General features: G+C 44.0%; 1 long non-coding RNA gene across 2 annotated transcripts; it reads right to left on the minus strand.

Moving 5' to 3' along the window:
- Positions 1–3,109: 3,109 nt before the first annotated feature.
- Positions 3,110–6,632, minus strand: LOC146434182 (uncharacterized). Of its 2 annotated transcripts, none has more exons than XR_014853632.1 (4): positions 6,405–6,632; positions 5,453–5,512; positions 4,748–4,838; positions 3,110–3,965 (listed from the first exon to the last, which is right to left on the minus strand). It is a non-coding gene; the product is annotated as an uncharacterized LOC146434182 (long non-coding RNA). The 2 variants fall into 2 exon arrangements; XR_014853633.1 differs by having other exon boundaries at positions 4,697–4,838.
- Between the last annotated feature and the right edge of the window lie 8,762 nt (positions 6,633–15,394).

Here is a 15,394-nt window from a genome sequence, read left to right on the forward strand (position 1 = left end):
GACAGCTTGCAATCATCTTTCCCCTCCAATTACCATGTCAAGGTACTTTCCACAGGTTTTTTAATTATTAATTTTGTTCCCTTGTCGCTTCTGATTGATCAAAAGAAAACTCAACCCTGGAACTTACTGAAGAAGGAGAAGATAGGGAAAAAAAATCATTGACATTGAGATTTGTGAGAGTTTTTGAAAAAGCTCTGCTCCTGCCTACTTACATTGACGCTTTTTTTGTGCATGCAGAGAAAGACCGTCAGGAAACATAGCATTTGTCAGGTTGGGCTGTCAGCCCAGTGCTCAGCAACTCCCTGTCCCTGCGCAGGGATATCCTGGCATTACAGCCACTGTCACATCTCATTGCCTAATGCTCGCCCTGACGCCGGCTCCTGGCTGAGAGCATGTTCCATCAGGTTCTCACTTGGGAAACGCCGAGCGCCACTCGGTGTCACCCGCCCCACTGAGTTCACCTAATGACACCAACAGCAACAGCATGATTTCTCTAGGTGGCAGATTTACTATGCTACAGAAGTCACAAGGTATTTACACAGAGTTTTATGTTAAGCAGGAACTCAGCATCAGTGTAGCACGAATGTCCTTGAAATGTCAACAGGCATTTTAGAACTTATTTCTCAAAACCACTCAGTGATTCCTGTGAAAGAAAGCCACAGTCTTCAAACTAGGCAAAAAACCCTGCAAGCCCATAAATAAACCCCTTTTGCTTTACCCACATCAGCAACTTGGTACTGTGATTTGGTGATTAAATGCAGTGAGGAATACTTTGACTTGAGAGCTCCTGGGTGGGAAATCTGAGGTTGGAGCCTCACTAGTTACAGGAAGTCGCCCAGGGGATCTGGGGCCTCAACTGGCTGTCAGGTGCCATTGATTGTCATCTTGCAGGTCACAGCCTCCCCCTCCCAGGGCATTCTGTTCTCCAGAGCCTCTGTTGTAATACAGTGCAATAGGAGGAACAAAAGTCAGGATCAGAATCCTGTATTAGTAAAACCCTTTAAGAACACATAAGAAACCTCGAGTTGAACTCAGTAAGTAACGGATGGATCTCAGAGGTCATGAGAACACCAATTTGCAGGTGAAGCTCTTTGAAAAAGCCACTCTGCTGTTTTCAGCACAGCTGTGCTCAGGCCTTTTATTCGCAGATCTTAAGCATCTCAGTGAGGTTGATAACCGTGACACACAGCTAATGCTTTTTTACTAAAGTCAAGAGTTTGGAAATACAGGCTTTAATACAGTACTGAAGAGAGAGATGACTTCAGTAAAAAGCATTCTAAGCAAAACAGAGGTGTCTGACTGCCTCTTTCACCAAACGTAAAACAAATATACTCTAAGCTTGTGGATTTTATGCATACACACAATTTAGTGCATGTACAGTTTTAATTGACCACACATTTCTATACAACCCTATGGGAAAGAAAAACACACAACCTTTCAAACATGCATTGGGAACAGTATCAAGAGTGATGAGGACATGAAGCATCTCTGACCAGGAGATAAAATTTGCACATTAGAGCAGAAGACTGTCTGAAATAAGTTCCTTCAAGTGGGACAGGGAAAACGATGTGATTTGTATGAAGTTGTAATCTATGGAATCTTAATTAGAAGGACTCTTCCTTCCCATTAGCTCTTTTGGAAATTACCCAAACTACCCAAATAATTTTCTCAATGAGTTGTCTTTAATACAATTATTCTGATGAATACCCTTTGCACCTATCCTATCCTTTGAAAAATGGATTTCCCATGAGAAAATTGCTAGTGGTAATTGTAACTTTTTATTATTCAATGCAATAAAATAAGATAGTAAGTGAAGATGGTATAATCATTTAAGTCTGGAACAAAGCACTTGGCTAGTTATACATTATGTGTACTTTCCCATAAGTAGAAGTTGATGATCTGTATTGTGGCACTTCTGGAAGACATGTGGACATACACAGCTCTATTTGCAGGTCACTCTATAAGCCACCATCAACATGGTATTTTTTATCTTTTTCAATTTCAGCTAGGGGTTTTGTGGTACAAATAAGGGAGGCAGACACATTTGAACCACTCAAATGAAAGAATTATCCATGACAACGTGTAATGTTTGGCAAAAAAGAAATATAAACAGTACTTGGACTCCAAACAACAAAACTGTCTCACAGATCATGCATCATTGTGCTAACCCAATTAATTTTCCAATTCCATAAATGTTGATGGTTTTTGAGCTTGTTTAAAGAGACCATCAGATTTAGGCTGTCTCCAGTCTGATGCAACTGCAATGCACAGGGCAACCCATCTAGCTGTCCCTTCAGTGTCAATCTCCTCTCTGCTCAGAGGAGCAGGCTGGGCACTGAGGAAGAATTGTCCACCTCAGGACCCTTTGGCACCACAGAGCCTTGCTGCTGAGCAAAATCTGAGCACACCAAGTCCCGTGGCAGCTCAGTGTGCTTGTCTAGACACCCACGACCCAGCCCTGCCACGCTGTCCCATCTATCCCCACACAACAGACAGGCCTCTCTCCATGATTACTTGATTCCTCATGTCCCAGGCAGCAGATGGGAACCAAGGAGCAAATCAAAGTTGTTTTAGCTGCAATGTCCCCAGGGCATCTACAGAATGCAGCAGTGCTCCAGCCATGCCCTTTTCCCTCCCTGCCTTTTTCTGTGTTGGAGAAATGAGGGTAATCCCCAGCTGTCTACACAGCTGTACCCTTTCCAGGGCTCCCCTGACACCTGGGAAGTCCTTCTGCAGCCAAACAGCTTTACAACTGCTTGGCTTTATCCTGTGTTACTCAAGGGTCTCAAGACAGGGTTACCCCTGCCAAACTCCACTTCCCACACGGCCTCTTTGCACGTGGCTGCAGTGGAAGTGGGAATCACCTACACTGGCTGCCAAGGAATCATGTCTGGGATGTCTGCTGTGCTCTGGGCAGCAGCAAGGCTCTGCTTAGGGCTGGCAAAGGAACAACAGCACAGGCCTACACTAAAATGCGCTGCTGGTGTGCAAGAACCCTGACAAAGCTTTGTTCCCAAGGTGCAAACACGCAGCTCCAGAGGTGTGGCCAGGCTTCCCAGCAGGCCCAGGCCTGTCCTGGGCTGAGTGTGCACCCAGCTACGGGATGGATGTGGCTATTAACCTGCAAAAACCGGGCAAAGCCACCTGGCAGCTCCTGCCTTCTTATTCTGGTGTTACCAAAAGAAAAGGAGATACTACATGCCTTTGATGACTTTTGCAGCTTTTGTTTCATGAAGTTGTAAAAGTTTCCAACATTTTCACAAAAGGGCAAGGAAAGAGGAATATGAATATTCTCAAGTCATGCAACAGTAAAGACCCACACTCCTTGCAGATTTGCCACAGCAGCTCACAACTGATTTCTTTTGCCCTTGCCTTATCTGATTGCTAACATGGCCAACAGTTCAAAATTGGAAGGAATTTGCTGCTGGTTTTCTCTTCCAGACTCTGAGCCCTCATGTGGGTTACTATGCTTCATCTGGCTCAGGGTTCACAGACAACTGACTCCTAAAGATTTCCAAGGAGCCACCCAGTTCTTGAATCTACAAAACTGGGACTACACCATGTTTCACTTAGAGGGATGGGCAGATCAGATTTTATATTATATTATAAACTCACTCCTGTGAGTTTTCCAGTTTGGTTTAATCCAGATTTCAATGCTTATTAGTACAGCATTGAAGTACAATCACCAATAGTAGTAAGAAGTTCCTTTATGTAATTTCTCTTGCATTTTTAAATCCAAATAAAAGCTTCACAAAGTTCTGATTCACATAGCTAGAATCTATAAAAACAGGAAAACATCAGAGCAGCTCTAAACCTGATGCCAAAGTGCTCCCTGGAGTTTTGTCCATGACAGCTGGGCCCAAAATCATGATGGGTAGTGGGTCTTGGTGGCTTCTGACAGCAACAATCTCTCTTAGAAGCACAAGGACTTCTTAATTGCACGCCTTTTTATTTTGTACAATAAACTGCAATGTTTTAAACAAAAGATAGATGAAACAAAGCAACAAAGAAGGAAACACAGAGACTCAACAGTAAGATTAGGTCTTCAGATGACCTTAAATCTGCATGGTAATACATGGGCTTTGACCCAGCTGTGTGGTATTAGCCCCTTGCTAGCTCTGCTATGCAGCTGCAATTACAAATAGCCTTAGAGGATGTACTGTTGCTCAAGGAACAAACTGGATTTTTGAGTCACAAAAAGGATATTTGCTTGGCTAGTTCTGTATTTGCCATGCACTCTAATCTGAACCCGTTGCTTACAGGAGATAAAAATAATTACAGATAAAAGTTGCATAACCCAAAAAAGTCTCTGTTTCTACAGAGATATTATCAGCTCACTAATGTGAAGTCAAATTAACATTTTGTCCTAATTATTGGCTGGGTTTTTACATTTTAAGACACGTGAACACAGCACATTTGTTTATCTAACCTGAGGTACTGCCAGCAGTCACCACCTCAATACAGGATGTCTAAACTGCCAGCTGCATGCCCTTTATGTGACAGAGAGAAGTCTGACACCTCAAAAATATCACAGGACAGAGAATTTGATAAAATGGGTTATCTGGAAATAATGTGACTTTAAAATGGAGCATTTTCTCATCCACTTTTCTCATTTATAGAAGGAATTGTGCAAATTAAACCACAATACATTCATGTTCCTTACACATTCATATCTTAGAACTATTCACTTTTTCACCTTTCTTAATAAAGGGGTAAAGTTGCCAGGAATGTTCAAAGTACCACATACAATGTCACATTTCCTGTTGGCTCTGATCCTGCCACAGACGTACATCAGGAGAAACTGGTGCTGCTGTGGCAAGCTGGACAGTCAAAAATATCTGCTGAGAACCAAGAGAAAGACAATTATTGGGTTAAAAACACATACCAGTGTATGAAGGCAGAATGGAAGGGTAGCTAAGCAGAGGGAAAGGGTTTTCTTTGCAATGGAAGTCACAAGAAATGGTCACACGAGGAAAAGGAGCAGTACAAGGGGTTCAGTGTCACGCCTGCCAACAGCCAGCAATGTGCAGTAATGCACTGCACTCACTACAAATTGGAAAGGAATTTAAGAGCCAAACAAATACATTCAGAATGTGCTCTATTTATGGTAAAAAGCATTTTTTCCTGGTTATCCTAAAATGTTTACAAATTGAAAGGCAAAAAAAAAGGCTTTATAACCATGTAAATAAATAAACAGAAATGAACTGAAATCTGAAATACAGCTACTGCAATGTAATGCAGAGTAATTTTATCAAGAGTATAAAAATATTACGGGGGGTCTACTTTAAAACAAAAGAAACCCTAATACTCTTTCAAATGTGAGCACGTGGCAAGTCCTGCTCCCAAGAGCAGATGTAACTCCCCAGGATTTGTAAGAGCAGAACAAACAGTCCCATATGTGCTCAGGTTAAATGCACTCCCCAGATAAACATGATCAAATTGGTATACAAACCTGCCTGCAGAAGAGGATGCACAAGATAATCCGAAGGAATTTGATTAAGTGCTTAAGAGCCTAGAATGAATTCAGGAAGTAAAACACCACATTATTGCAGGTAGCAGTGTATTTATGTATTACGTAAACGCTGCTGGCACTGAAAGTTAACCTAAGGAGTAAGGTTGACCAAATGCTAAAATGAGACTTTATGAAGAAAATACTGATATTGCCCAGTTGAATTAATGCCTTGGTTCCTGTAATAAAACATATAAATAATGTTCAGAGCACCCCAGCAATAAAACCAGCCAATACTGGGTGTTCCTTCAAGGGCCAGGTGGGAATACTGATATCTCTGGAGAAAGAGTAATTCCAGTACGTCCTTCTCAACAGAGAAGCTGTAAAAGTTGCACTCACAACTCCCTTTCTAGAAACTTAAAAGCATCTCAGAATCATAAATTTTACACAAAAGCACTGAGATAACAGTATGTTAAAAAAAAAAAAAAGCAACCCTAAGATCTTTATCATTGTAAACACACATGTGCTGGGATCCAGCAGGAATCCTGCCCACCAGCTTTGTGTAAAACTGAGGTTTCTATAATGTAGAACACTTCCTGCTGCTCAGAACTGAGGCTGGAAAGGAACATACCAGCTGTGGAAATACAGCAGCTTCTAACACCTTATAATTCCCCATGAAAATCCCAAAGCTGCAGGGAAAAAAAAGGGGTTTTTGTTAGAAATATGACTCAATACTATTATCCCTTTCTGAAACACAAGGTGATACAATAAACTCAAATATGAAATATAAAGTGGCTCAAGCTTATCAGTGCTGGGGGAAGTAACTCCTGATGAAGTATTGGATTGCACTGGTTTAGGTGATGGGATAGAGGGCAAAACCCTCAATCATGTGCTGTTTTACCCCAGAAAAACTGTTCCAGGGCCTGGAAAGGAAATCTGATAGGACTTGGCCTACCTTCTGAGCCTGCTCTGTCTCCACACTTCATTTGCATTTGAGCTCTCCAGTTACAGTCACTGTGCCTTCCTCTTTTTACATAAAGAGTAAAAACTTACTACATCAGTACCACTCCCAGCACCAGCCACGTGTGGGGAAATATTCACCCTGCATGCACCTAAATACACACAGGCTTCACATTGCTGAGGTATTTGGGAATTGAAGACAGATTGTCAACACCTGAGGTGCATAAAAACAAATCCAGCTGATCAGAAGATGAGTTTCTATGTCCTGTAAGGTGCTCCCAACTCTTTTCCCAGAGATGGATGTGCTGTTCTTGCAGAGATGAATGCAGAGTGGGAAAGGCATGTGGCTTCTATTTTGGTAACAAGTGGTTTGGTAATACACGGTTTGACCACAACAACCCCACTGGCCACAAAGCACTAAAGGAACAGTTTGCAAAGATCCTCAAGCTACCCAGGGAAAAAATAGCACATAAGGCAGAGCAATTAGTTGGCTGCTATATCCACATTGCACTGGTGTATACTGGAAAATAATTGAGTGGTGTGATTTAAGCATGTTTAATTTGAAGTGGTCTTTCCTTAGCTAGAATTGTAATTATGTATTTTTACAAATTGATGTTTTCCTTTTTAAATGCCCAATGTCACAACTCTGCTTCTCATTTTAAATAGTACTCTTAGATATAAACAATATAAATACTCTGCTGAAAGCAGTTTTAAATATCCACGATCCACACTGTCAGCCTGAAGAGAGATGAGGGAATTAAAAACTGAAAGAGAGAACTATTTCAGAACTAATAAAAGCTGCAGCAGAACAGACAGCACAGAGCACAGCACTCCAACCCTCTTCAGAGCTCTATCACTCCCAGCCTATACAACTGGGTATCAGCCCAAGCTCTCCATAGCACTACCATACCCTTGTTGTCTCAGAGAGAGGATTATTGGGAGTATTGCTCACATATTTTCTTTTTCAGAGAAAAAAATGGTAAGAAATAGTGTTTTAAGATGCTGGCTTGGGAAAATGACTCAGAAATTACACCAATCCATGGCAGAACACAGACCTGTGGAACGACAAATCCTCTTGAGCCAAAAGGAGAACATGAAGATGAGCCTTGAAATCCCCACAGACAGACTGGCAGCACAAGAACACACAGACCAACTCCTGGGAGTGCTTGGGGACATCATCAGTGACCTGTCAGGCCTAGAGCAATCCTGTGTGAGAAACCTCATCAGTTATGGGTACCTACTTGTGCTGCAGAGCCAGGAGAGAAAGCATTTTCTTCTTGCTAAAAAGCTTTCCTTCCCCTCTCCAAAATGACAAAAGTACAGCTGTACCTGACCTATTTTTCGTCCTTATTCATTCTGTGGAAATCCTGCAAAACTCACACTTAATTTCCAGGTGCTGTTGCTTAGCTCCCTAAATTATTAATGAGTGTGATAATTATCTCTTTTCATCATCACCTGGGACAGGGAATAGATGCAAAGATTACAATTACATCAGCACCCTCACATCTGAGCATTTTTACCTTTTCAGAAGATCCCTCCACCAGTTTCAATCCATAAGCTGTATTACACTTGCATTTGATGTCATGGCCTAATGACACATTATGTTGGTCTGCTCTAATTATACCAGTGGTGACCCAGAGTAGAACACAAAAAGTACAGGGAAAATAGGGACCAAAACCAGGGATGTCTCACTTGTTTACTATGTTCAAGAGTGGTGCCAGCTAGAGCCAGAAGCCTTCAGGGGTGGGGGAGAACCGTGTGTGCTCATTCTGACATGGGTTTACACAGAAGAGATGAGGAGGAGAGGGGAAATGGGACTGCTAATGGGGTCTGACAGGGAGCTACTGACTGACAGGAAAACTTCAGACATCTTGAAAATGTCCAGAAGTATTTTACAGGTGAAAAGAAGGGATATTTCCATGCCACAGTGTTTTCACAGCTGTACCAGTACCAGCAGAGCTGTGTCAGCTCCTATTAGAACGTGGCCAACAGGAAGAGCTTTCCTGCTGGATCAGCAGTCCAGTCTCCTGGGGCCAATGACAGACATCCTCATCCAGCCCTTCTGGCTGAGCTGACAGAAGATGTTGTGCTTCACAGGTGTCCATCAGCACCTGCCAGCTGGGAGCTACACCCAGGAATATGTGAGCACTCTCACACTGTGGACAAAGCTGGATGAGTGAGCTGTAACCATTTTCATCAATACTTTAAATCTCACCTGCGGTGGGCAAGGGCACAGTCTGCTGCTGGCACATAAAGGGGATGGCAGCCTCCAGCAGAGCAGTAACAAGCAAAGAGGAGAATATGATCTTCACTGGTCACAACTGTTTGAAATAGGAATGTCTTCCATGGGCACAGCTGTCGGCAATGTGGGTGTCTTTTCATGGCCTGAACAAAATTGAGGTAACAAAAGCACAGCTGGTCACCAGTGTGACCTATCCATTGGTGACCAGCTGTGTCACCATCTACACCTATAACTTTTCCTGGCACAGCTGACCCTCACAGGACTAGAGCTTGGAGCCACAGTCCCAGCTGGATTCTGCTCTACCCACAAGAGATGGTTTTGCCCTCAAGGCTGTAGGCATGGAGATGTTCAGCCACCATAGCTAAATTCAACATGGATCATGAAGCTGAGCCCCTGACCCCCAGGATACACACCTCGGGAAGCTGCTCATCGAGGTGGTGCATGAAACAGAGACACAGCCGCGGTGCCACCTCGGCTGGGCATCAGCCACCCTCCAGGACTGGCGGTGAGGACAGGCGGGGCAGAAGGCTCTTAAATAGCCCCCACACGTGGCCAGCCGTCAGGAGAACAGACTCTGCTCCCAGCCAGCTGTGGGAAAAGGGCAGTTGAGAGGCGGAATCAAGGAGATAAGGGGAGTCTGGTTGCAGGTGGAAAACAGGGAACTGGAGCCCAACTAAGCAGGACGGGACAGAGAACAAATAATGAGCACCAAGTGGTCTGAACGAGCGCGTTCGCCCTCCCGCTGCCCTGCCCATCTGCTTGGAATTTGTTTTCAAAACAAGTCCTATTTTCCCTACGCCTGTCCCGATCCAAGCTCCCATTTTGTCCTTTATGGATCCGGTGCTGTCGCTCAAAATCATTTCGAGCAGAAAAGCCGAACTGAGAAACAAAGAAAACTTATTGTTTAACATACACATTCTTCACCCCGCTAAGTTCCTCTCAGCTGTGTTTTCCCTTCACTTATTCAGGTCAGAGCCTTTATTACAGGCACTTCGAGACAACGATGATTTCACATGACCGACTGTGCTACAAACTCATCACAAGCCCTGCCTGTGTCTGACATGGAGATCCGAACAAGTGCACCCTGTTGGAGCACCCTGACCCCCGAAATGCATCACTGACCTCCCCTGGCAGCGGAATGAGGTCACCGGGATAATGAGCGCTCCAAAGCGGCTGTGAGCAGCCCGAGCCGCAGTTTTATACCCACGAACGCCAAGTTCCGACAGGAGCGGCACGAACTCAAAGGGCTTCAGCTCCACCCTGTGGTCATGAGGAGCTTCCCAAACCATTCCTCTGCTCCGGGACCAGGGACACCACACCGGAATTTTAAGCTGAAGCACTGGAGACCTCTGCATGAGCACTTCTGTTTTACAGCCTGAACTATTCTAGGCCAGAGTTCAGAGTGGCCTTTCCTTTGTGGCCTGTGCCTTCCTAAACTGGGGATTGATCGTTACTCTGGGATTATATGCACCAGCCATCACCATCCTCCTTGGGACCTGCAAATTTTGAACATTTCACTCACCATCTTCCCAATAACCAGCTGTCTGGGCTTAACACCGCGACCTTGTCTCTCTCTGCAGTGATTTTGGGAGCAATTAGGATATAAAACTTCTCTTTTCTAACTCCTGTTCTTGCCTTTTAACCACTTTTCATATTTCTCTGATGAGGCACTCACTGCTTGCTGACGTGACTCCCGCAAATAACTTTTAGAACTGGGGATGCTTTTAAGGAAGGTTTTTCTTGCTTAAATTTTCAAGGAGGGAACGGCTCTTTTAATGAAGTTGCAATTTTAATGACAGGAACCTCAAGAAATTCAAAGCCAGCTCTGTTAGTTGGCCAATAATTAAACAGTTCACGTCTGAACTAATTAATGCTCAAATACACATCAGCAACTCTCAGGCTCTAAGACATAGATTTGTGACAAGTGAGGGTCAAGCAAATACCCTCTCCTCATGTACCCCCAAACCCCCTCAGTATTCCCTGTAATGCAGGATGCTTTGGGTGGCACTGAAACACCTCTTTGTGACTCTCTGGCGAGCAGGTTCTGGATTACACGGGCTCAAGTCCTGTGTAAAATGTTAGAGCCCTCTATTCTATGTCTCACCACTGCTCTGGTCCTTCCTACCTGCCCCAGGTCCTCTTTCTCAACTCTTCAGAAGGCATGTCAGATTTTTACCTCTTTATCACCCCCGTATCACTATCTTTACTGTGGTTCTATTTACATTTCAAAGCGTTGAGCCTGTGGCATTTGTCTGTGAGTTTTGAGATTCTAATTAGATGCAGTGCCTCATTTTTAGCCAAATACTCCAAAACATATGCAAAAGCTGGAATATATTTTAGCCAATGTGTGCTGCATGTAAGCAAAGCTGCGGTTTTTCCAGTCTGAAAAGCTTCCAAACCTATTCACTTCAAGCATTCCGTTGTGTGTTCTCTCTCACCTACGTAAAGAGGCCCATATTTATTTTCATTTTAATAATATTTTCACCACAAAACTGGTTTGGTATGTTTAGCTATCAAACTATATCACATTCATCAATTAAGGCTTGAAAATGATACACAAACAACATGAAAAAGATATTCAGCCATCTTTTCTTCTCCCACGCAAAATCTAACTTGTAAAAGCAGAATTTCACGGCATTTTATAACAGCTATTTAATTTTTCAGCTCATCCCAGATCAAGCCAGGTCAATATGCAGCAAGCACTTGTACAGTGCATTGAGTAAAGCACTACTATGATTTTACCTGCAGGAGAAAGGGAAGTAGCCAATGCATGGAGGCTCTAGCACACACCTACCACTGCCAGTCTGGGGAGTGGGAGGAGGGTGGAGAAAAGGTGGTTGCTTCTGCTACCAGAGGCAGAACTGCCTCCACGTGAATTCAGCAGGCATTTAATCATCAAACCCCTGTAAATCTGACCCCTTGTTAGCACAAATGCAATGCAAATGGAGTTTCTGAAACCTGTGCCTTGAAATAATATTCCCTTCATCTGTACCCATCTCCCTACCTTTTGGGTAGTGCTGTTGGTGGTTTAGGAGATTCTTGTCAACTGAAAGGATTTTTATAGTGCAGCAATTTTATTTGTATGAAAGGTGGGTTTTTTCCCCAAGTTGTGTATGGGAAACAAAACCTATAGGACGTATGACAAGCAAATTTCTAAGAAAAGGGGTTCTCTATACAGCCAGAACAGTTACTATTTCAGTCTTCCCTTTGCTATATCATACAGCAAAGCCAGAAGATAAGTATTTCAGGGTTTGCCATTTAATCACTAGCACGAGCACCTTGTTCCTGGCCTTTCATTAAATCTTTGGCCAAACACAGCTTGATGACACAGCTCCAAATATTGCTCTAACACTCAGGAGAGTTTTCAGGGAGAAAAAGCTATTTCAGAACCCCTCACCTTCCAAAAGATTACCACACCCACAGTTCATATTTTATTAAAGTTCTATCAGGTAGATTAAACCCTGGATAGAAACAAGCATCCAGCTGCCAAGCATGTAACTGTCAGACCACAACAAATGAGAAGAAAATCTCTGGCTTCTACCGAAGTCATGAGCTGAGGGGCAGAAATGCTTTGATATTTTTATGAAACATTAACCTTCAAACATAATTACCACAGGCACTGAGATTGCACCTGAAGGCTGCACTGTTGGGGAGAATTGCTGTAAAAGTGGCCTGCAGGGCAGGAACATGGCAGGTAAACACAAGGAATGTCTGCACAGAGATAATGGGATACAGGGCAGCAGGAAGAGTGTAGCTTTAGGGGATGGAAGTGCTGCCACTGACACTTTCCACATGCCAGCAGAGTGATGGTGACTTGGTTGACTTTGCATGAACAGTAACCTTTGAAAACAGACACTGAAGCATAAAGCTGAACTGGGGAGCAGGAAACCAGTGCTGTCCCTGCTAAAATCTTGTAATGTTGAAACCATTCCTTTAGCTGAAAAAATAATTGAGCTAGATTTGCTCTGAATAATTCCAAGTCTGCTTTCTACCTTGAGATCAGAGATAAAAGGAGCAGGTATTTCAGTCTTTGCAAGATCTCCAGCCCTATTTTACAGATCCATGAGTTAAGGAAAGGCGTAAGCATCCAAAATCTTGTGTGGCTACACGATCCTTATCTCCTGCCTGCATTACCTGGTGTCTGCAAAACACAGTGACTGAGACTGTGTGCTGTGTCTTCTGAAATTACAGCATGGGGAGGACAAGACAGGACTGAAATCAACTTGTTTTTAAATTATTATTTCTGGACCACTGCACTATTCAGTGCAATGCCCTTCATGATGCCGATACACTTAGCTGTATATCAGGACACTATGTAGCCCAGAGTGATTTCTTCTTCTTCAAGCATGGAGTGATCTATTTAAATTCCCTGCACTTCACTGCTCAGCGTGACCTTTAAAATCAGCTCCAAAGCATTCAGAAGGTGTGTGCAAATATAATAGATGTAATTGCTAGAGCTTGCATTTCAGGGAATGCAAACAAGAGTGTCACGGAAGGGAGCGAGGTCTGTTTGGGGTGTGATTTGCAGAAGCAATTGATGTGGGAGATCCCAGTGTTAGCAGGCACAGGGGAAATGAAACACAGCAAGTTCTGAATGGCAGCAATTTCTTCTTGGCCTTCCAATTTTCCCTCCCTGGGATAAGTTTTAAGGGATCAAGGGCCTTGGCTTGCACCACTTATGTTGCGTCCTGGACTGGGTTTGTGCCACCATAAACCAGAAGCAATGGGTTGGCTAAAGCATTTAGTGTTTCCCAGGGAACATTACCAAAACAGCTTTCTCCAATACTCCACGGAACCAAACATAAAGGATTTTGCTCCCGACAGCCAGAGCTGTGTATCCCAGGCTGCAGGGACAGCACAGCATCACTTTGGATTTGCTTACGTCATCTCACAAATCTGCACGCTCTGCTGACTGTGATAAATTTGTGCTTTAAACCACTAATGCTTCAGTCAGAGCTGAGCTGGGGGATTTTACAGCACTATTCCTGTCTGCCTCCAGCTCCACAGGGGCTGGTCTGGCTGCAGACCTGGGAGAGAGGCACCAGCAGGAAACCCTGTCAGCTGGGAAGGGACATGTCTTACCTAATTTCTTGGATCCACAGTTCACAGCATACAATCCATACAATCCTGAGTTTTGCTTCTCCGTTGATTTTCTGTTCCTGGCAAACTGGGTGCCTGAGGAGGGAGTGAATACACCAAATTCCATGGTGGAAGTCATCATGTTGTAGCTCAGCATGATGCCAAGGTAAGCCCCACAAAGCCTCTGCTGGGAACATGGTATTAAAATCCTCCCATGCAGATAAACTTCCTTCATTCAGGGCTGGATCTGTCCTGCTTGCCTTTTTGGACAGAGCCACAAAGGCCAATGCTCACAGGATGCTGCCCTCTTGGAATAACGCACTGAAATGTGCAATTAGCACCCTCCAAAATGCTGCCTGAGGTGGCACAAAAGCTGAGTCTCTTTTTAGCAAAGCATCTAGCCCATGTGACTGTGGAGTTCATTCTCCTCAGGATTTCTGTTGACGGAGCACATGGGAGAAATTAAAATCCCTGATATGTGTAACAAACCTCCATCCCTGCAAAGGAGATGCTAACTGGGTAGTGCTCCCATGGCTCCCGTGTGGTTTGCATGGCTACATGTGGAACAGCCTTCCTGTGCCTGCTGATAGGCCAGGTGGGATTCCCTCATGCATTTCTGACCAGTGAATCATTAATTACAGCATCCAAACCCAGCCACAGTATTCCTACTGTATGTATTTGTATTCTACCTGTCTGTACTTTCAGTACTTGCCTTCCTTTCCCCCACCTGAACCCTGTTCTTTTTATCCCAGCCCATTCAGTTAGTTTCCCAAGATACTCTGGTCCTCACATGTTTGAAGAGAGCTCCCAAATTTGTAACCTCCATAGCCTTGTTAGCACATCCATGCTGTTCATCCTGAGGTCAAAATAAGTAAATGCTAATCAAGGTTTTGGAACTCTAGTTTAGGACAATTTACTGCCCTCCTGTCCAGACAGATTCTTACCTTCCAGTCTGGTCATCTTCTGACCTCCACTTTAAGCAACAGCTTTCCATGTGTTATCCAGTATCTGTCCAAAGCTGAGGTAGCAAGATCTACTGCACATCCCTCATGGGAACAGCCCCCAGCTTCCAAACAGGAGACATTCCCTATTACCACCCCTGGTTCACAGAAACATGATGTTCTTTACTCACCTTCTCAATGCTTGATCTTGTTTGTTGGGTGGAAAATTTGCCATAGGAGAGCAGGTTCCATGGTGAAGTACCTTCAGAAATACAAATGCAGAGGCTACAGACCCAAATGTCACCTCTTCAAGAATTAAGATCTGGTTCCTTGAGAGCCCAGCTTCAGAGTGACTGGGTACCACAGCATTCCGTGGTGGCTGCTGACAGCCCGAGAGAGATCTGCTCCACAGCTCCTACCACACGACTTCCCCTACACAAAGCCCTGCTGCTGGGATGGGCTGTGCTGCCCTCTGTGAGCACAGGGATTGAAGTGCCCTTTAATCCCCACGGACACGAGCAAAGCCTGTGGTTATTGCTGTGTGTCCACTCCTCATGGCAGGCTTGTTATTTACATCAGCACATTATTGCACAGCTATCAATCATTAGCTCGCTTTTCCTAATAAATATCACTTCTGTAAGAGAAATACTTCAGCCCAGCCCTGCGGGTGGGGAGGAGAGATTTGTTGTTTAGCTGGGCAGCATCTGCTTTGTCCTGCTTTTG

The sequence above is a fragment of the Lichenostomus cassidix genome, chromosome 8 (genome assembly GCF_008360975.1).
Source record: "Lichenostomus cassidix isolate B80296 chromosome 8, HeHo_3.0, whole genome shotgun sequence".
In the NCBI taxonomy this organism is placed as follows: Eukaryota; Metazoa; Chordata; class Aves; order Passeriformes; family Meliphagidae; genus Lichenostomus; species Lichenostomus cassidix.